Here is a 22924-nt window from a genome sequence, read left to right as displayed (position 1 = left end):
TGAGGAAGTCAAACACATTACCTTCTCATGAGATGTTCGCTTTTAAACATATCTTAGTATGGGAGATGGCAATTCATGCACAAAAATGCATGGACTTGATGAAGGCGAGAACATAACTGTGCCTGCAACATCAAAAATTGCTTGGCCATATTCACTGTGTTGTAAGACATATGTAGGACGATTTGGTGAACAGCCAGGGAACCATGATTGGAAGGAGTAATGATATAACCATTGCTCAAGATCCCGTTTAATTTCTTATTATTGGGGGATTTTTTTTTTTCATGAACTTCGTTTGAACATATTTTTTAACTATTCCCAGATACACTTCCTTGTTCAATTTGTGACCTGTATTTGAGTTGATTTAAAATATATATATATATATATGTTTGTGTTACTTCTAAAAGTCCCTCATGCTACAAAGTAAACATGTTCTGAAGTAAGGAACAGGCAGGAATGTTTAGAGGTAGATGTGAATGGAAGATTGTTGTATGGAGTGCGTGAAGGGAAAAATTGGGAATGTAAATATACAAAGCATACAATTTGTGTTATATTAGTTATGAAAGGGGTTGACATCAATGTCTTTGGTGATGGCACCATTTCCATTAACTCAACAATAAATGGCAATTAATATTGGCAGAACCTTCCTCACCATTTAATGACCAAGCTGCGTGTGGGGTCTCTGCTCTAGAAATATCTATGTTGACAGTTGCTTTAGGCGTTCGACTTCTCTTTCTGTATAATCCTCGTAACTGTCAGAGATCACAAGAGCTGAAGGGTTCATGCCATGTGGGGTTGTTCTCTCGTGTCCTTGTCAGATGCCCGTGTTATAACTCTGTTGAGGCCCACTGAATTATATTTCATTTTCGCATAAGATTATGCACACTCCCCACTCTTCGAACCAATTTCCCACTCATGTGAGGGTGTTGCACCCTGGGTGCCCTAGGGGTTAACAGTGGTGGGCAGCCAAGAGTGGAAGTGTGTGCTTTTACTGAATGGAACTACCCAGTGGAATGTAGCAGGGAACACCATCGATGGCTCAATGAACTTGCAACATATTGGGGGGCATATTATCAACGGGCCGATAAAAAATTATCGATGCTTTTGCGTCCGTTTTCGGACGAACAGCGGCGATAATTTTAACGCCCTATTAGCAAGGACATGCTAACGCATGAATCCATGCTTCTTCGCCCTTTCCCTTAACGCCCAGTTTTGCATCTCTAATGAGATGCAAGGTGGGCATTCTTCACAAGAATAACGGGAGAAATGTCGCTAAGCGACATTTCTCCTATTATCAAGCCTCACACTAAGAAGCATAGCGACAAGAAAAGTAGCGATAACCTCTGTTATCGCTACTTTCCTTACACCTGCTTTGAAACTGACTTAGCCATGATATCCTCTGGAAGGTGGATATCATGGCTAAGTATGTGTAGCCCTATCAGCAAGCTATCACCAAAAGTTGTGCGATTATCGCTGCATTTCCAGCGATAATCGCACAGTTGGCAGCTTGCGCTCTGAATTTTATCGTATTGGAGATAAGCGTTGCTGATAGCACGCTATCTCCGCGATAAAATTCAGAGTTGGCCGGCGATAGTTATCCTTGCGCTAAGTGCGCTTAGCGATAATTATTGCCGGCCCTTGCTGATTTGCCTCTGGGTGCGGGAGGCAGGCACACCACCTGGAGCCAGGTATGGTCTGTATAGTTCACAAATGAGTTCTTGGATGATGCATGAAGGGTCTGTACTGATGAATACAGGCCCCAGCTAGGCCCGCAGGACACAAGGGTTCGCTCTCCTGTAATGGAATCTATAAGGAAGTTGGCACGGAAACTGCAAAGTACAAAGACAGCATTTATTAACCCTTAAGGGTGGTCCTACAATCCACACAACACTCTTCAGTATTGCATAGAGTAGCACAAAGAACTTGCGTACACAGTCCCCTTTTATACACAACAGAGGGGCTCATAAGTGGGTGGATACAACATGAGGCTGAAGAACATTACCATTTATGGTCATTTTCGATACTGAATCAATATGTGGGCGGAGCTAACACACTCCTTGAGCCCGTGAAAACATGGTCAAGCAAGGCTAACTGATAACAGATGTGGTCAAGTCTGGGCATGTGCCAGATGGACAAAGGGCTATTTATAGACTGTTACTAGGCAGATTACAAGAGCAACTAACACAGAGGTTGGACTCTTCTCGTGGGGAACACGTGGAAGCATGACAATACAAAATGGAGTCCGAACTTCGGTCAACATAACAGAGAAAACATGATCTATAAGAGGGGAATTAATGTCTTTAGTAAATGCTTAATCACATCGTTGTTTCACTTTACAACAGACGACCCTTTCAGCATTTACTGAAGACATCCGGCTTGTTAGAATAATCATCATATATATCAATTATCATCATCTCTTCTACTTCCTTAGCTAAACGTTTCTGATAAGTGACATTGGCAATAGCTTTCTTATCGGGGATACAAAATGATACACATAATGAGCAGAGTAAAGGACCACACTGAACGCAGATACAGCATGAAAACAGAACCGCTACAATAATGCAGAGACCAGTTAGAACCTTCCATCCCCAGGCAGTAATTAACGCCCAAAACCATCCAGAAATGGACCAAGTGCCGTTTTCCGTATGGATCTCAGCTGCAATCTTATGCAGTTTATTGATGGCATTATAAACTGATGGCGTATGATCAGGAATAAACTCACAACAGCTACTTCCAATAATTTTACATGCTCCTCCTCTGTCAGCTAGCATAACATCTAATACCATACGATTCTGCAATGCAACAATTCTAGTGATCTGTAATTCCTCCGTAAGATTCCCAAGAGCAGCAGCAGTCTGATTTGTCACAGCTTCTACCACTCTTGTTAATCTTCGGATCTTCCTACTGTTCAGGGCAGCTCCAACAAAGAAAAACAGTCCCAAGTTAAAATCAATATACTGTTGCAGACTGGTGTCAGTCTGATCTACATCATCAATTGATAAAGTACGTTTATACCTATTTACAGTCACATTATTTAATAATTTCAAATCCTTATGATAAGATGCGGGAGCTAAGAATACTGGAGGTAACAGAAATGATACATAGCATACCCCAGACCACCCAGCCGGCAGACGGTAATAACCTTTATTTCCACACACAAAGTACGTATTATGGGAGGCTAAGAAGGTACTATTGTTCAACCCATCAATATTCAAAACAGTAATGCAATCACTAACACCAACAGGAATAAAACCCACACTCTGGACACACAGGTCCGCTTGAGCTTGTGCTACTTGAATTACAAACTTGTCCTTTCCCACAGTGTCTCTTGTGTTCGTAAAGATGTAGGGAATGGATTCATTGTCTGGTCGGTACTCTTCCCACTCCCAAATTGTCCCATTCGCTTGTGGATACCCATTTTTGTCTTGATGGCATTCTTTATTGAGTCTGAAGAGCAATCGTCCCACTGTTGGTTTCCGAGTAGCAAAAAGCAAGGTATACCATGCTCTACAAGAGCCATTATGAGAGAAAGGAAGTGGTATAAATGGCGTTCCTCCTTTCTTCTGATGAGCTGGCATCATCCCACATATCCAACAGTTCGTAGCATTCGTAGCAACGTGGGTATGATGCAGCATCTGGATGAAAGTGTTATTCAAGTAAGATTGTCGATGCTTCAACTCTTGATACGGTAATGTATAAAAGTAGTGCTCCTCAGGCACCGGAGTTGTCAACACAAGAATCTTCCGAGCGGGAGTTACATCCTCCACGAACCATGTGGTTATCCCAACAATAGCTACTGTCAACATGAACCCTACTGCACAAAGTATTTTCTTTTTCTCCATGTCAAGGTAAAGATAAGAATAAAACCAATATCTTCCTGAAACTAAAAAGTCTGTCAGAACTCTTCCCCTTGGGCAGCGGTTGATTTCTTCCCCAGCGGGCCAAGACGGGTGTCACTACACTAATGCAGGGCTGATCCCCCCCCTTGCCTCATCGGCTCTCCGTTTCACTAACCCAAGGGCCGTTCTGACAGTATGTCCCGGTACTGGAAAACTCACTTCCTTGGTCGAAGATGATATCGCCTTCCTCCAGGAGTCGCGTGGTCCGGAAAGAGCTCCTCAGTGGCGTTTGGCTCCGCAGCACGGCCTGTCTCTGCAGCCAAGATTTCTCGTTGATCGGTCAGCACGGCAGGTTCCACCAATCCGGGCGGCACCTTCCTACAGTGCAGAGAGTGGATCCAATTCTTTCAGTTGGAGACTCGCACAGCCGTCCTCGTTGCGAGGAGGACCTGCTCAGGGCCCACCCATCTCGGTTCCAAGCTGTTCGTCCTGTCGAAAACTTTCACCATGACATGGTCACCAGGCCGGAGACCATGTCCTTCACCGGTAGACCGATCAGGGAGCGCCTCTCGGACCTGTTGATGAATAGAAACCAAGTTATCCGTTAACTGTGCCAGATAATCGTTCATCATTACACAAGGTACATCATACACAGCCTTAGGTTTTGGTGGACCCCAAATATTCATTGGGCGTCCAAAAACAATTTCGTAAGGTGTAAGGCCAGTTCGAGAGTGTGGTACCGATCTAATTGACAATAACGCCAGTGGCAGAGCGTCTGGCCAAGTCAAAGACGTCGAAGCTTGAATTTTGGCGATCTTAAGCTTCAGTGTACCATTATACTTCTCAACTAGGCCTGCAGACTGAGGGTGAAACACGGCGTGGAACTTCTGAGTGATGCCTAGACCCTTCAAGACATACTTTATAACGTCCGCTACAAAGTGAGGGCCATTATCGCTCCACAGAAGTCTACAAACACCATATCGGGGGAAAAACTCCTTCAGCAGCAGCTTCGCAGTAGTCATCGCAGTATTGTCTTTCGTAGGGTACGCTTCAACCCATTTGCTGAAAGCGCAGACCACTACTAGAACATACTTCAGATTATTACAGCGCTCAAGCTGGATGTAATCCATCTGCAGAACCTCAAAGGGTGCAGTGGGTGTCACAAATCCTCCTGCTGGAGTTCGAGTACCCTTTCCTGGGTTGTACCTCAGGCAGATCATACAGGTCTGCACCACCCTCTTCGCTGTGCTAGCAATCTCTGGATGCTCCCAGACTTGGGTAAGCAATTTCACAATTGCGGAAGCTCCAACATGTGCTAGCCCATGTGCCATCTGAACCATAGGCTGTACAAAAGCCGTAGGTAATTTCCATCTATCCATCTGCTTATTTCTCCAGCAACCCTCATCATCCAATTCTCCCTCAGTAGCCCATTGTTCCCGCTCTTTGTCAGAAGCGGTCCTTTGCATTTCTCGCACTTCCTCCTTCGCATCATGCCATCTTTCCACCTGTGACTTCACTACATACACGGCAGTAGTACCGGGCTGCATCGCAGTTTCCCGTGCTACTCGATCTGCCAACGCATTCCCTTCTCCAACTTTGTCAACTACTTTCCTATGGGCGCTACACTTAACGATAGCAATTTTCTTTGGGTATGTCAATGCGGTTAAAAGATTGTGAACTAACTCCCCATGCATTATCTGTACTCCATGTGACGTTAAAAACCCTCTCTCCTTCCAGAGTAGGCCGAAGTCATGCGCTACTCCGAAGGCATAGCGGCTATCTGTATAAACATTCACACATAGTCCTGTACTGAGCTCACATGCTCGTGTTAATGCTATCAGTTCCGCTGCTTGAGCTGATTTCTGTGGTATGCGTGCAGTCTCCACTATCGTTTGCAACGTGGTAATTGCATACGCTGCTGAAGTCGTACCATCTGGTAGCTTCAGACATGATCCGTCCACCCACAGTTCTCCATCTACATCTGGAAAGGGCGTATCCTGGAGATCAATACGACCCTTTGTTTGTTCCTCAGTCACGAGAATACAATCATGTACTCTCCGCGCCTCAGGCTGGGTTTCGGGGTATGGCAACAATGTTGCCGGGTTTAACGTTACGCACCTTTTCAACGTAATATGAGGAGCCAAAAGCGTCAATTCATATCCCGTTAAACGGGCACTGGTCAAATGCTGCGTCTTTGTTTGATTAAGCAGGGCATCGACAGCATGGGGGACTAATACCAACAACTTATGAGATAACACAATTCCCTCACTTTGGCGTATTGACACAGCTGTCGCCGCAACCGAGCGAAAACACCCTGGTAATGCTCGGGCGACAGGATCAAGTACAGCCGAAAAATATGCACAAGGGCGCTGCTTATCGCCGTGCATCTGCACTAAAACTGACAATGCACATCCATCTTTCTCATGCACATACAACGAAAAGGGTTTTGCATAATCAGGGGTCCCTAACACTGGTGCTGAACAAAGGGCCTGTCGTAGTTGCTGAAAAGCAGTATCACACTCATCTGACCAAGGGATTGGGATAGGCGTGTCCTTTGTCAAGAGGGCTAACAATGGCTTAGCTATATGCGAAAACCCCAATATCCACTGTCTGCAAAAAGAAACAAGGCCCAAAAATGCACGCACATCCTTCTGTGTGGATGGTCTCGGTGTATCCAAAATTACTTGGATACGATCCGGTGTGAGTGCACGCCCCTCCTTAGACAAAAGGTGACCCAAATAAGTCACCTTTGGTCTACAGAATTGCAATTTCTTCCTAGATACCTTATGATTGTGGGACGCTAAAAAGGAAAGTAAGGATAACGTACTTTTTTCACACAACTCCAGGGTGTCAGCCGCCAGCAAGATGTCATCGACATATTGAATGAGGGCGACACCCTCGAGCAGAGCAAAAGAATCCAATTGTCGTTTCAAAGCCTGACTGTAAATGCTAGGGCTTTCTGTATAGCCCTGGGGAATCCTACAGAAACGATAAGATCTATTATTCAATGTAAACCCAAAAAGATATCGGCTATCAGGGTGAATGGGAATGGAAAAGAAGGCATTCTTCAAATCAATCACTGAGAACATGGTCGCCGTAGGCGGGACCAAGGTAAGCAACATCGTGATATCGGAAACCACTGGGTATTGAGGTATCACGATCTTGTTCACTTCTCTCAAATCAATTATGAACCGATAAACTCTGGCATCCGTATCCTTTTTCAGTATAGGAAGAATCGGACTGTTACAAATGTTGTAGGGGACTTCCTCGACTACCCCAACCGTTATCAAATCCTGCACTATCTGTATGAGAGCCTCCTCACCCTCCTGGGAAATACGGTACTGTGGGAGGCGAGGTAACACCGCCCCCTCCTGGACGCTGATGTGGACCGGTGGAATCACCATTTGTCCTACATCAGTATCCGAAGTTGCCCACAAAGCACGAGGGAGGGTAGCTAACAGCGCATCCTCTGACATCGTACACATTCGTTCTGATCGGGGGTAATTGTCATTCAATATTACCCGTACACCAGCAGGGGAGCAACGGATCGTAGCCCTAAAATGCTTTAACATATCAAGACCCATAATGTTGTCCGGTGTGTACGGGGCAAGCAGAAACGGACAGGGTGCAGAAAAAGAATCAACCTTAAACATGAGGGGCTGTGAAAGAGGGCTTCGAGAGAGTGTACCATCGAACCCTACCGATGTGACCATTAAGCCGGATGGGGGAGCCCCCGGAACCAATTGCTTAGATAGCGCACTACGTGTCGCTCCTGTATCCACTAGGAACTGATCAGTAGAGCCCAAAACCTCAGCCGATACGTAAGGGCCCTTCTGATCGACCGGCACCTCAACTGATTCTAACCCCCATCCAACGCAATCCTATGCATGCTGAGAGTCATGGTACCCCGACCGGTCAATTCCTGATGCTTGATACTGATGCTGGCGATCGAAAACATTTGATCTATCTCGGTGCTGCCCAGCAGAGTCAAAACGAGCCTGTTCGTTAGAATTCCCTCGAAAGTTCGAGAAACTCCCTCTACCTCGCGGGCCACCAGAGGTATGCCCCTGACGCGATGCATGCAACACCGGGCAGTCCCTAGCCCAATGACCCGATTGCTTACAATACGCACATTGGTTCCTATTTAAATCAGATCGGCCCAAGGGAGGACCATAAGATCCTCCCCTACCTCTATTACTACCCCGTCGGGGCGGGCCATAGACTTGTGCCAACATCACCTTTGTTTTCAAATCTTTCGATTTCTTTTCCTCCTGGCCCTTTGCTTCTTGCTCCTGACGCTCATAATACTGGGCGATAGTCAGGAGGGCCGTCGGTGTAGCGGAGGACCAAGAACTCTCGCTCGCTTTTAGACGGGCCGCAACTGACGGCAGCAGATTAGCCACATATTTATCCGCAAAAAGGTGGCGACCCGTATCGTCAGTAAGCGACTGGCCACTAAAATCATGAAACGTCTCCTCAAAGCGCGTAAAAAAGTCCGCAACTGACTCGTCAACTTTCTGTTTACATGCAGCTAACATATTCCAGTCAATCTTTTTAGGGGGGATAATTGTCTTCAACTTAGTCACAATAGCAGCAGGGAGATCTAAAATATTCTGGGGCGGTTTCTGCGCAGGCTTCCGCTCCCTATCCTCATCTTCCAATTCAGACCATCGAGCCTTAAAAGTGGCAACATCATCTACCTTCCGCACAGATCGCCACATGTCTGGTGGTAGAATGAGCCCAAAGAACAAATCTATGTCTGCTAAAGTCATGACGCAAGAATTCAAGGCCCCCTCGACTTCTTCATAGAAGGCCGCTGGATTCTTGCGGGGGTCAGGCAGCGCATTCTTTAATGCCATCACATCAGCTCTATGCCACGGAGTATAAACCCAATTATACACAAAATATCCCTTAGCATCGGCGGAGGTAATGTCCGAGCTAGTCCCCGCTCCTTTAGGAGGAACATACAAAGGCGCCGCCTCGCGCATTGGCTTAGCATGCACTAGATCGCTCTTATCTGATTGAGAGGTGGATGAGTGGCCTTCTGCAGTACACGAATCCGACTGCGTCTCCTCCCCTGCTCGTTGGCGCGCTTTTTCTCTATGGGCCAGCACCGCGTCCCGCAAGGCGAATAGCCGCCGAGCCGTATCAGGAGCCTTAGAGGGAGAAAAAACACCATCATGCAATGCTTTGGCATCCGATGTCACTTCTTCAGGCTCAAAGACACTAGAATATTTCCGAAAAGCAGCAATCACTTCCTCAGCGAAATGGTTCAAAAAATACAATCTCTCTCTATCCTGCCACGACCCCCAAGTATGGAACAATTCATCCACGGACACCTTACCCTTAAGTGCACGGAAGGAAATTTGCCGAAGCTGAGCCATTTGCTCGGCTGATAACATGGACCGCGTATCTACCTTACCCGTACCCGGGACAGAATCTTGTGGCCTCGGAGCAGATGCGCCAACATAAGGGGGCGGAGAGCGATCTAGTAAATAAAAATCATCATCAAGATTATTAAGGACAGGATAAAGTGGCTGCCGAACAGCGTATTGACCCGAAACTTGTAGCCTACGCTCCTTCTCTTGCCTGTCCGTCTGCTCTCTGTCCTCCCGACGCTTCGCTTCCTGTGCTCGCACATGATCATTCTTCCGTTGTTCTTTATCAAACAGCACTTTCTCACGCTTCTCTCGCTCACGCACCTCCTTCACCCACAACCGCACACACTCAAACATATCCTGACGAGCACGCCGCTTACACATACACTGTTCCACATACTCAATCTTACGTATATCAAACGATCCATACAAAGGCCATCGTAACTCAGGATCTTTTTTTGTATATTTCCTCCATACTGTGCTGTACATTATGGAAGAAAGACCATGCTTCACATACATATCCCTATTAGGAGTCCCCTCTGGGGGAGCTGGAGCAGATTCCTCGAGGTTCAACCGGTTTCCGAAACAGCAGCACCACTTACGGAGTGCGCTGAAAGCAGGCATGCTCAGAAATAATGCAAAATATGCAATATTATAGAAAAATGGCACTTAATCGTTGCGCCGTTCAAAGTTACACAGCTCCGGAGAAATCTCTCCACATTACCTGCCTATATGTGTTGCAACGCATATATATTCACAAAGACAAATTCAAAATATGACTAGTCATCACAAATCAAACTCAAATAGCCAGATCAGGCTTCAAAAACTCGGAGCAAGTACCGTACACCGGTTCTTACCAATCAAGAGTCCAGATTCCAACTGCCAAGCTCCACAATCGCCCAAACGGCTTTCACGGCAAGACCGACAGAAGAGGTCTCAGTCGAGGACCGGCGCCACCCAGACGGTCAGCTCGGAAGGGAAGGAAGAAAAACCTCGGGATGCCAGGGCTAAGACGCCGCGGGCAGTGATCACGTCCCCGGTCAAATTCCTCACCTTCGTCGCGACCAGTCCTTCGGGCATCCGAGTCGCCGATGAGCCCCACGTGACGGGCGCCAATTGATGAATACAGGCCCCAGCTAGGCCCGCAGGACACAAGGGTTCGCTCTCCTGTAATGGAATCTATAAGGAAGTTGGCACGGAAACTGCAAAGTACAAAGACAGCATTTATTAACCCTTAAGGGTGGTCCTACAATCCACACAACACTCTTCAGTATTGCATAGAGTAGCACAAAGAACTTGCGTACACAGTCCCCTTTTATACACAACAGAGGGGCTCATAAGTGGGTGGATACAATGAGGCTGAAGAACATTACCATTTATGGTCATTTTCGATACTGAATCAATATGTGGGCGGAGCTAACACACTCCTTGAGCCCGTGAAAACATGGTCAAGCAAGGCTAACTGATAACAGATGTGGTCAAGTCTGGGCATGTGCCAGATGGACAAAGGGCTATTTATAGACTGTTACTAGGCAGATTACAAGAGCAACTAACACAGAGGTTGGACTCTTCTCGTGGGGAACACGTGGAAGCATGACAATACAAAATGGAGTCCGAACTTCGGTCAACATAACAGAGAAAACATGATCTATAAGAGGGGAATTAATGTCTTTAGTAAATGCTTAATCACATCGTTGTTTCACTTTACAACAGTACCATGGGCCTATCACCTATGGGCCAGAAACTGGTATATTACATTTACACATAAATAGGAGGAATTGGAATGCCACTGTGATCATCTAAGCCTTAGCTGCTTGGTGACGGTGGAATTATATTTTGTTTCGCATCAGTGGCCTTCAAACCTGGATCAATCTCTTCATCCAACTGGTGAGGTTTGTCTTCATGGTTCATTGGCAAATTGATTTTCTTACAGAACAGTGTAAATACCTCCTACTGTAGAAGGTTCACTGGGGTCCAACAGATTTATCCATTGGTGCTCATAGTTAAAATGCAGATACGTGTCAATATTGTTCAGTCATCATTGATGTTCACTGGGATATGTGGTCATCGCATGTGACAGAGGTGGGCGATTTTCACATCACATTTTTGTGGTGAAAAGGGCCACTTTAGCTTTCCTAAGACTCTGGAAATGTACCATGAAAGACAGAATTTTGCTTACAGGTTAGATAGTGCATGTGACTGCATGAAACAAAGTTACATACCTGGCTTTGCCACTCAGAAGAGAGGGCAGGCCTGGGAAAACATTTCTAGGCTAGAGCTACAGCATAAATAAGGAGATGGGCCTTTTACTTTGGATGCAAAAAACATGGATGCGTGTCTTTCACCTGCTAAATCATGTGGCATGTAGCCCATGGAAATATGGTGGTAATGGACAGTAACAGCAACATGTGAGCGGCATAAACAGGTATGTTATGTGGGAGAGAAATTAATAGGAAACTCTAAAGGTTGAAAATGATACTTTCCTGATACTGCAACTAAGGTTGGCTCCATGAGCTGTCCTAGATGCACTGATGCAATGCCTAGTTTAGTGGTGCACTTGATGGTGATTGGAAACTTTGCAACTCTGGAGCTGAAAAATTGGATAGATATGCACATATCACTGTTGATTCTGGATGCAGTAGAGAATTAATGAGACTTGCCTGACAAAGGTTGGGTGTATGGCCTGTCCCAGATTCACCGCTGCAATACTGGTGATGGTACGGATGGTAGTAGGAAGCAGGAATGTTTCAACTCTGGAGCTGAAAAAAGAGATAGGTGTGAGTATGCAAGCTGTTGATATTGGCTCCAGTAGTTAACGGATTGTAGATAACAGGATTCAGCATTTCACTTTTAGACAAGAAGAGGACGAATTTGCATGCAGCACAGGAATGTGGTAAGAGGTAACTTGCTGTTTATTGGCTTACAAAAGAGACTGCACTTGTGATTCCATGAATCCAGGACACGTACCTGGACGCGGAAAAGAGGTGAGCTGTAGGGCCAATTCCGTGTGCCCCACTGTGCCAAACAGGACATTTTGTAAAGCAATTGTTGTGGCTCTGGTATTAATGACCTTGCAAAGAAATGTGATAGTTGTTACACACGGCTTATTTGGTGTTTGGGAATATTTGCTTTGGCAGGTGTATACAAACATGACTTTGGGAGTAAGCTTTGTTCTCAAGTGGGTAAATTCAATCTAGTCATAACAGGAGAAACATAACAGACAGAGTAATTGCATGTGGGCCTTGTGATAATGGTCTTTTGAATAGACAGACCAAGAAATATGAAGAAGTGTATTTTGTGGATCACACACTGCATTGTGGGTTCTGATTCAGGTCCATTACAAGGCACTACAGCTGGCAATGCACATTGATAGACTTGTCATTTACCTTACTCAGTAGAGTGAAATTAGTTTATTTTTATTCATAAATTGTGCGATGTTACTTTCAGGTTACTGCTGAGTGCTTGAGGGGTAACTGTCTGAAGATGAATGAAGACAAGGTGGAAGCTAGAGTCTGATCAGGATGGGGATAGTACCCTTGTTTGATGTTCTTCAGTCACCACCATAGCATGTCCAGACCGGTTAAGTTGGAAGTGTATATCGTTCAGTGTTCAGAGTTTTCCTAAATTGTATGTAGTTTTGTTCAGATAAAGGCAGTGTTGACAGAGTTCTAAAGTCTGGAGTTTTGTACCCTCCTGGGATCTGCTTCTGTGTTTCCACCCCTTGAATGAACATTGCTGGATAAAGCTGTAAGGTGCAGAGCAGAGATTTCTACATGGGGTGAAAGGAGGAGATAAGTTCTGCCAGTATTTTAGAGTTTGAGGACAGTGCAGCAAACTTCAACTTTGATCTTGGCTTCAACTAGGACCTTTGGCAGTCTTGATTTGGTTGTGTTTGTAGAGGTGTAGCACATTCTAGCAACCTGCCTCTGGACACTTTGTAGCCTTGCAATGAGGAGGGAGTGCATTGATTTGCAAAGTTAGCTGAAACAATGATGTAAGCCTCTTCATTTTAAAACGGGTTGAAACTTAACTGAGTGATATTTCTGGACAGGAGAAAAGATAATTGTAGTTAATCTGTGTTAATGTGACAAATCTTACAATGGTTTGGCTTTAATGCATTCAGAATCTCGTGACTTAGCTCAAATGTAAAGCAATGTAAAGGTGGAAACATACTGACTGTATCGACATTAGCTTACATGTAACATTTGTGATAACATGAAATTAACATTTCATAATGGACAATGCATTTAATGAGTATGGATTTGCCAGCATGTTGGTGGTGAGAGCTGAAGTTGAAAAAGGGCCGGGAAACAACTCATCATCGAGAATTAGAGAAAGTTGAGCTGGGTTCATTGATCTCAGCAGTCGGATTTAATATTACTATTTCGAAAGTGACTCTTTTAGAAAGTTGTCACTTTTCCTGCCTGAGCCAAATGTGCCTTTCTTCCAGTGTTCACTGACACCCAGGAGCTGAATGGCTCCTTAATTAGGTGTGAAGTGGCTCCCAGACCTGAGACAAATGGATAGGGGCTTACCTTCCCCTGACAGTACTGCCATCTGTGCAGGGCTCAGGAACTAAATTAATTTACAAGAGTACCTACCCTGTCATAAGCAGATTTAGCTTAACACCTGGACCTGGCCCCTCGACTGTCCTGCTAGTCAGCCAAGGCACCAATCCCAGTGAGAAATGACCTGCCCCCAGAATTGGTTTGAGGTGATTACAAGGGAGGGTTTGCCCATTATCATAGCCATACCTCTGGGTGAGCAGAGGGAGCTCTGCACAGGGGATAAAAGTTTCTGACATCTTGGTTTTTGGTAGAGAGGAGCACTATAGGATAGTTGACATAAAAGCACACAGGGTGTGCTGCAGAAATGGGTACGGTCACACATTGGAGATTTTACCCCATTGTTTGGGGGCTATACAGGAGTTTTTCCCACCCACAGGCTGACACTAGGCAAAAATATCGAACCCCAATACCCACTCCAGAAAACTGTGGAAGAAAGAAGAAGGCTTACACCTGCTGCTGTACCCTATGAGGCAAACCCATAGTGCTAGACCTCCTCCCACTTGCACCCAGGACCAAGAAGTGGACTCCAAGGGTCAGTTAGCTGACCTGTTAAGCTACAAGGCACATGAAAAGCTGTAAGATGTCCACTCTCCTGAAGAGTCCAGCTGATTAGTTCCAACCGGACCAGGACTTGACCCTGCTGGTGGCTTCTACTGGTTTTAGCCTTGACCCCTTATTGGTGTCTCTAAGGTCCCGGGACATCAGATATGAGCCATAGTGTACTCCTTCTCCCCAAACTGCAACAGTTGTGGCTTGGAAACTGTTGTATCTTAATTCCCTCAAATGCACCTTCCCCTTAGCTGCTCAGCCAGGATGAATGTGATGTCTGCGTGGAATGTTGGAACGCTTGATGAGAGAGAGAGTGGAATGTTGGTGGGCCTCCTTGTGTGGTGAGAGTGGCAGTTGGAGAGAGTAGGCTGAGCAGCAAAGATGCTGCTCCTGGTGGGACCTGTAATATACTTCTACTGAACCAACCAATAAACCTTCTACTTGTGTTATACTTCCTGGCTACCTCTGGTCATCATTGGATCCAACATTGTATCATTGTAACATTGGCGACGATCTGGAAGAAATCCTGCGTGCTTTGGCCACAAGACTACGGCAGGTGAGGAAACTTACAATTTTACAGAACATTATATGTTCAAGAAACTACTTAAATCAAAGCAACTTTAAAATTAAGGAAAAGAACGCCCTCCCGAGTCCCACCAGTGTCCTCCACCATCTGGACAGCCTGCCCAGGGTGCTTCACGTTCCTTACATCAATACTTGTCTACTTCAAGAAAATATACAGCGCTAACCTTTTCACTTTCAAGATTGCCAATTCGAAATACTGATCCACCTGCACCTGATGTTCGTTTTTCAACAGAGTACAGCAATGTATTTAAAAATGCGGAGACAACTTTGAGAGTCAACGTTATTTATGACCCTTGACGACTGTTTGCCATGAGATCGGAAGGCCAATCTATGGAAGATTGCTCCGTGTACTTTGCCAAGGGAGTTTGTGGGCTGCAAGTCTGGTGTTTACTTGAGCTATCCTGATCAGATATCCGGCAAAACCGTTCCTTCATACATCAAACTGCTGTATTTTGGTGACTATTTAACTATCATTTAAAGCCTGCAGTTACACTCAGCAGCATTTGAATAGGTGCCACGAGCCACAGCACATCAGTGAGAGTCGCGAGACTGATGCAGTCTGTTAGGAGCCAGCCATGCTGTCACAGTCTCACCTCATTGTTCTGTGTTGTCCTGGCAACTTTACGATGTTTCAGTCCTTCACGTCATTGCCTCCGCATTTCTCAAATCTGCTGCTCACTGACGCCTACATGCATGGACGTGTTGAGAGCCACCCGGTTCTCCGTCGTGCTGCGTGCCTCCATTTTGGATCTGCACAGTTATTCCTGCTCAGCGCTGTTGCCAACCACGTTTGCTTATTACAATTAAGTTGGAGCATTTGCCAACCACGTTTTTTTGTGTTTGCTCAGAACAATAAAGCTTCAAGCAAGCCTCGCCGCACCAAGACACTTCTGGTATCCAGTAGAACTTATCGACTACAACATGGCAGTGAAGTGATTTAATTAATCACCCTCGATGCCTACTACCAACTTTATGAAATGGCGCTACAATTTTTGGGTAATCATACTACTACTGCAACAAATTGACGCTGTTCCTGACAATTTCGTTAGTTTCTTAAGTGGAACTAAAAGACTGTTTAACTGGCCTTTGACTCATACACATGTTTCCATTTGCGTTACTCACAGTATTTCTTTATGCCATACATGTTGAGTCATCATGCCCTGTAACTTGTTTACCTTTCGCTTCACTGAGTAAGTTGTTTGGTGTTATAGTCATGGTCTTGTTCTACTTTGTTGATTTTGTTGCCAAATATGTTTATCTCTTATTGGTGACGTTTCTACTCTTATACCTTTGCTCCATTTTTAGAAGATTGCTTTTCAGAATATTTTCGATCTTAAAGAAAGTTAGTGTGTTATCATTTAAGCACTTTACTTTATTCATTTGTTTTACTATCACCTCATTGAGATTCATGCTTCGCCTTATTGTTCTTTAGTGTGTTTAAGGGTCATTTATTTTTACTCACACCTTTGCGCTATTGGGAGTAATATATTATTGACTGCTGCCACAGTTACTTTCAGGATATTAGGCTTCATCTTTAGGGTATATATTGTATAGGAGCTGGCCTCCATACACTTGTTTTTATCTTTCAGTGAGGGTAGTGCACACCCTTTACACTGATTTTACCCTATACACCTTTTGTGTGCCCAGAATTAGGGTTACTATCACTAACCTTTACATTTTCATCTGGCTGTGTGGATAGTAGTTAGCTTCCTTCATTTTTTCGCATAGTTTGAAATGAGTAATGGGCAGTATACCCATCTTCAGTTTTAATGCGCAATGGGCTGTGTACCCATCTTTAGTTTTAATGCGCAATGGGCAGTGTACCCATACTTTATTTAGAAATGCGAAATGGGCAGTATACTCATCTTTAGTTTTAATGCGCAATGGTACCTTACATAGAAATGTGAAATGGGCAGTGTACCCATCTTTAGTTTTAATGCGCAATGGGCAGTGTACCCATCTTTATTTGTAATGCGCAATGGGCATGTACCCGCTCTTTAGTTTGTTATGCTCAGAGGTGCTTTAATGTTTCAGTACATGAGGTGTGCAAAATAGGATGAGTGTATAGGTATTAACATCTCTCGGAGTTCTTATTTAATGTATTAGTATATTTGGTGTGCAAAACATCTCCCGGGGTTTCTTCACTCTCCTAGTCCTGCACTATTTCCTCCATTGTGCTGTGTGTAAAAATGTAGTTGGGGTGTCAGACCTTTTGGTTTCTTTTTCCCCAGCTGTCAGTTACGCTACCGCTTTGCACTTTTTTTACCTACTTTATTCCTTTATATTCAGTTTCTCTTCTCTTTACTTTTATGATGCTACAATCAAATGTTTTACACGCAATGTTTTACATGCAACGTTTTACATGCAATGTTTGAATTATTTCTATTAATTGTTTTTCCCAAGGGGAGGGGATGTGCATCTTGAAGCTTTTCACACTGTTTCACCCTCCCTTCATTCTCGTCACTTTCTACTACTTATTCACATCTTTCTTACCTGTCACTGGACTTTCATTCTTCCTCATTCTTCCTCTGATATTTATTGTGCGCAACGATGCAAGTACCATCATTCATACTTTCTTGCTGCAAGGTTGCAAATTATTGTTGTTTATTGTTGTCCAAGGGAAGGGGATATGTTGTATCTTAATTCCCTCAAATGCATCCTCCCCTAAGCTGCTCAGCCAGGATGAATGTGATGTCTGCGTGGAATGTTGGAACGCTTGATGAGAGAGAGACTGGAATGTTGGTGTGCCTCCTTGTGTGGTGAGAGTGGCAGTTGGAGAGAGTAGGCTGAGCAGCAAAGATGCTGCTCCTGGTGGGACCTGTAATATACTTCTACTGAACCAACCAATAAACCTTCTACTTGTGTTATACTTCCTGGCTACCTCTGGTCATCATTGGATCCAACATTGTATCATTGTAACAGAAACCTTTTGCTAACATTTTCTCTGAATAACCGGCATGAGTCGATGACTGCCATTAAGCCGAAAGTCAAGCTGCTAGTCGGATTCAGCTTGCGGGCCTGCCCAGCTCAGGGAGATCAAAGTTCAAGAAAATCTTTTGAGTTTGACCATAGTGGGATTCACCGAGTGTGTTACAGAGCCAAAACCGATGGATGTCGAGACCTTCCTGGACAAAAACACCAGACTTACCCCCACTCTGAGGTTTCCCGCCTTCATCAACAACTGCACTGGGACCCCTCTCTTTAGCAACCCACCTTAGTTGAACCCCAACGTGGATCCTGCTTGCCCTGATGACAACTCGTTCATGACCAAATTTTATACAGAAACAAATCGAAGTCCTAAGGTGGCTGTGAGCTGCCTCTGCCTCTACAGCTGAATATTTAGACAGGTTTTGCCAATCATTGTTATTACAATACCTCACCTGTGCCTTTCTTACACTTTGGATATGTATTACTTTGCCATTTGTCAAAAGGGTATGTGTTATTCTTTATTTGTGTATTTGTTTATTAGCAAAACATTTAGATAATTCCATGCATGAATGTAAACGAAAATTACTCCTAATTCTTAAACGCAATGTACACTTCAGTTCAGTGCATAAATAGTTTGATGAAATGTTGAGATGTGATTACGGAATAAAGAGACTTTGAAAAAAACAGATTATTTCCCACACCGATACAGCTCTTGATGTGTTCAGCCTCACCCTTCTGATTTCTAGTGTAGTTGAACGAATTTGGGTTTGATTATTGGTCCTTGTTCATGGTAACAGGATTGACAAGTGTTGTTTTGGATATCGACAATGAGGAAATGGCCTTGAGGTCCACTAACAATAGGCCCAATGCAGAGAGCTGAGTAACAAGTACATGGGATGAGGCTTGAGGGAATTTGACTTTGTTACTTTTCATTGAGTAGGACATTTTCCTCTCACTGGGCTACAATCGGTAATTAATATAAAAGGTTCATGAGCAGCATGAATAGCCACATGGAAAATGACCGAAAAGCACCCTCTTTAAAACATCGGATTCTAACCTCTCCCGAACATACTACCAGTTATCTGTCTTTACACCTGATCGACACATAGGTTGAACACGTGTTACTATACAATTAATACATGTTCAGTGCCTAGTTTGGCTTTATTCAGAAGTTGGGGCTTACACTATTGAACCGCTACCTGCATTTTCTCATTGTTGACAGCATGGGCGGGGTCGTTCGAACTGGCCTCTAGGGCAACCTGGCAGTGCCCGAAGGGCTAGTCTGACAGGTTAGTGTGTGGGCTGCTTTTGTGGTTGTGTGTGGGCCAGATTTGAGGCAGTGCGCACTGCCCACAGCAAGCACAAATAACTGTGGTTCCGCATGCCTTAAAAAGTCCAGAGGTCCTCGATTTACAAATGTGGGCCACTTTTATTTTTACTACCCAGTTCATATATATGGGCCATTTGTATATTGGTGCTCAAGCCGATTTTCAGACCCTGAACATGGATGGTAGGTGAACCTGGGCAAAACTAATGTGTCAACTCCGTGGTGAGGAATGGTGTGGGGCATTTTGTTTATCTGGACACCTGCATCAAACAGCTTTTGACCTGCCTGTGACCTAAAAATGTAAAACGCGACCTGCCTCTCTTACTTCAGTGCAACCAGAAACTGCTGTCAGCATCAAGACATGTAATAAAACTAAAAGGCTGGTGTGCTGTTGGCCTCGTATGTAAATCTCTTGGTCAGCCAGTCAGACCAAGTCCGCCCAAAATAAAACAGAAAAGTAAATAAATAAAAACATAATATTAAACTGCCAACTTCCTCGCAGACTCAAAACTAGGAAAGATACATAGCTGCCCCTAACAGCATCAAAGAAACGTTAACTATAAGCAGTTCCTGCTCAACTGTACATTTTTATAGCTACACTTTAAAGCATTTTAACTTTGGGCTGACTGCAATAAAGCATGTTTTATACCGCAGTATATTAGGATTTTTATATCACTCCTAAACCATATTCCACATTCGGATTTCTTCCATAGCTGTTCGGATTCCTGCAGCCCTGCAAACCTTAAAGTCACACATCTTGTAAATGTTCAAAATCCCAAATTAGGTCATTTAAGGATCTCAAAATAGGAATATTTAAGGATCTTAAAATAGGAACATTTAAAATACTGTCTTGAAGTGTAAATGATCATCGCTGTCAGGCTGAAGCCATGGACTAGTCAGCATTAGGGGGTAAAAATAGTTTTAAATGATAGGAACGTTTGCATAAAATAGTTGACCGAGGAGGTGGAACTTTTGTACAATAATTCAATACAGTGCCTTTACTTTGAGGCGTCTGTTCCATTTGTTAACTACTTGGACTTTTTGAAACAGTGTTTTAGAAATGACCTGAAAAGTTTTGTGGCCAATCATCTCCCTTACACTTTTGCGGAGAAATACTTTGTAGTTGATAAATTTCAAGTTGTAGGTGTTGGTTATTTATTATGCAAGGTCGTGCCTTAATTGTGTATTCAGGTTGCCACTTCACAATTTTTTTTATACATGGAATATAGAGAAGCTAATAAGATTAAGGCCCAGATTTACTAAAGTTTTGCACCAGGTGTGCATCACTTTAATGTGAAAACCCAGTGCAAAGTGTTGGGTTGTGATTTAATATCCAATGCAAAAGAGTCTTTGCATTAGAAAATTAGATCAACGTACTGAAAATTGTCTTATGCGCTACTTTGCACTACTGTGCGCCATGGATGGTACATGGGTTTTCCCTTGCAACCACCCGAGGGTTTTGAGTCAAATCCCTATGTACTAACATTGTTAGTAAGGGATTTTCACCAAATCTTACAACACCTGAGGCACCCACAACAAGGAGAAATGTTACCATTTCATTATATTTTATCCACTCTGCAAGTGTGCTGCATTATACAGCACACATGTGGAAAAAGTCTTAAAGGATAGTTTATTTTCAATTTTCCAATGCATAGTGGTTATTCCTCCCCCAAAAGAATCAACTGGCCTTTGCGTGTGTGAGAAGGTGGCTCCGCCCATTGAATCTACCCAGAATGTTCACTTTTGATCACCTGGGTTTAAACCTTTTACTGTGGGGGAGCCTCATAGCCTGTGATTCACCTATGTGAAACTAATGGTAAAATGGACTGCGTGTGTTTACCACTGGTGTCTGCCTTTTAAGATGACTGCTGTGACACATGAAGGGTAAAGGCACTTGGCTGCTTACACATGAACACCTGTGCACACACATGTGCACATGTGTGAGATTGGCGCATGGGAGTCTCCTGTCATGTGCCGCCCAGGAACTGTGCAGGGGTAGCCTGGTGAAGAAGATGCTATGGAAGGCTGGGTCTTGACCTGGGATAGGCCTTATAATGTTGGTATATACAGATAGGGAATGTCAGTGTGCTTTACTGTCTTGTCTGCAGTGACACTCCATTTTACACCATGGGGAAGCCTTCCTTAAAGAGCGCAGTCCCACTTCCCCAGGGTCTAAAGAAAACTGGGTCACACCAGTGTACAGTATAACCCGTCTTAAAAGAACAATTCTGTAAAGTCCAAGGGCATATCTGTACAGCTTATGGGTCATTCAGGAATGTCATGTTTCTTTTGCTCAGCTCAGAATCACGGTTGATGCCTTTTTGTTAACCCTGCTGGGCTGGGTTAATTACTTTTCTCTCCAGCAGCAGGAATAAAGACCTCCCAGCACAAAGGGAGCAATTAACCTTGATTGGGATAGCTCCTGTGTGGGAAAGAGTAGGGTTGACTCCTGTGCATCAAGCAGCCAGCTATCATCTGGTGCCAGAAAGAGGGCTAGACCAAGCCCTACAAACAAAGGGAGGCAGCCCAAACCCTGGAGCCAAACCAGGAGGAGGACTCCTTTGAAATTTTACTGGTTCAGGCCTTGGCTGTGATCTCAGCATTGCCATTTTGAAGTATCCCAGAAGGTGGTGCAGAGAGGTTGGGACAGGGGCATAGAGTTGATGTGGCTTATCAGGATAAGCCAAAGGAGCATTCCTGCTGGAACCTTCTGACCTGACTTAAAATGTCTTGTGCAGGGGGGGCATGGCCGGCCAACACCCAGGATGGCCGCAGAGGAGTGAAGCTTCGTGCTTCCACCGACTAAATTCCCCCAAAACTCCACTCAATTATCCGTATTGCCCCTTAAAAATGTAGACCTGGGTGCCCACTGAGTCTTGGAGTCACCAGATCGACTGACGACGATGATCTGCCAGCCCCGATGGGAGAAAACTGCACTGCGGCGCTGGACCGGGAGCACAAGGACGCTGAGGCTGTGACGACTTCCAGAGCCGATTGGACTAGTATCCGCTGCTGCTGTGCAGGCTGAGACTGAACTGAAGCAACAGATTGACATGGACAGTCTGTCTCTCGTTGATGTTATGGAGGCCATACAAGGGGTTCGCTTGGTGCTGGAGCAAAAGATAGATATGGTGACAATGGAAATCACCCTCATATGCGCGGATCTTCGTAAAATGAGTGACAGAGTGAAGGAAACCAAGGATTCAGTGCAAGTACTTCAGACCTCGACTAAGTCCCTCGAACTATCGGTCAAGCGACTACAAGCTCATGCCTCGGACTTTGAGGCTAAACTGGAGGACTATGAAGGACATGCACAACAAAATAACGTTTACATTTTGGGGGTTCCCAAAAAGTCAGGAGGGCAAGCCGTGGATTTGTTCATTGAAGGATTAATACAGAAGCATATACAGCCTTTCAAACTACTTCTCCGTGGAGCGGGCTCATCATGTGCCGTGGGCCCTCTTGAGACCAGGTGCTCCTCCACGACCTATTCTCGCGAGGATATTTAATTTTCAAGACTGAGATGCTATCCTGCAAATGGCAAAGGCTGCCCCACCACTCACATTCGAAAATACAACCATCACATTTTTCCCAGATTTTACCTAAAAGGTACAACAAAGATGCAGGTCTTTCCTCGAGGTGAAAAGGGCACTCCATCATCATGACCTATAATACGTTATGCTTTTTCCGGCCAAGTTGAGAGTACTCCCTGAGGGGAAATCATGGTTTTTCCAGACTCAGCAGGAGACCTGG

The sequence above is a fragment of the Triturus cristatus genome, chromosome 5_1 (assembly GCF_964204655.1).
Source record: "Triturus cristatus chromosome 5_1, aTriCri1.1, whole genome shotgun sequence".
NCBI lineage: Eukaryota > Metazoa > Chordata > Amphibia > Caudata > Salamandridae > Triturus > Triturus cristatus.
This window is presented reverse-complemented; position numbering follows the sequence as displayed.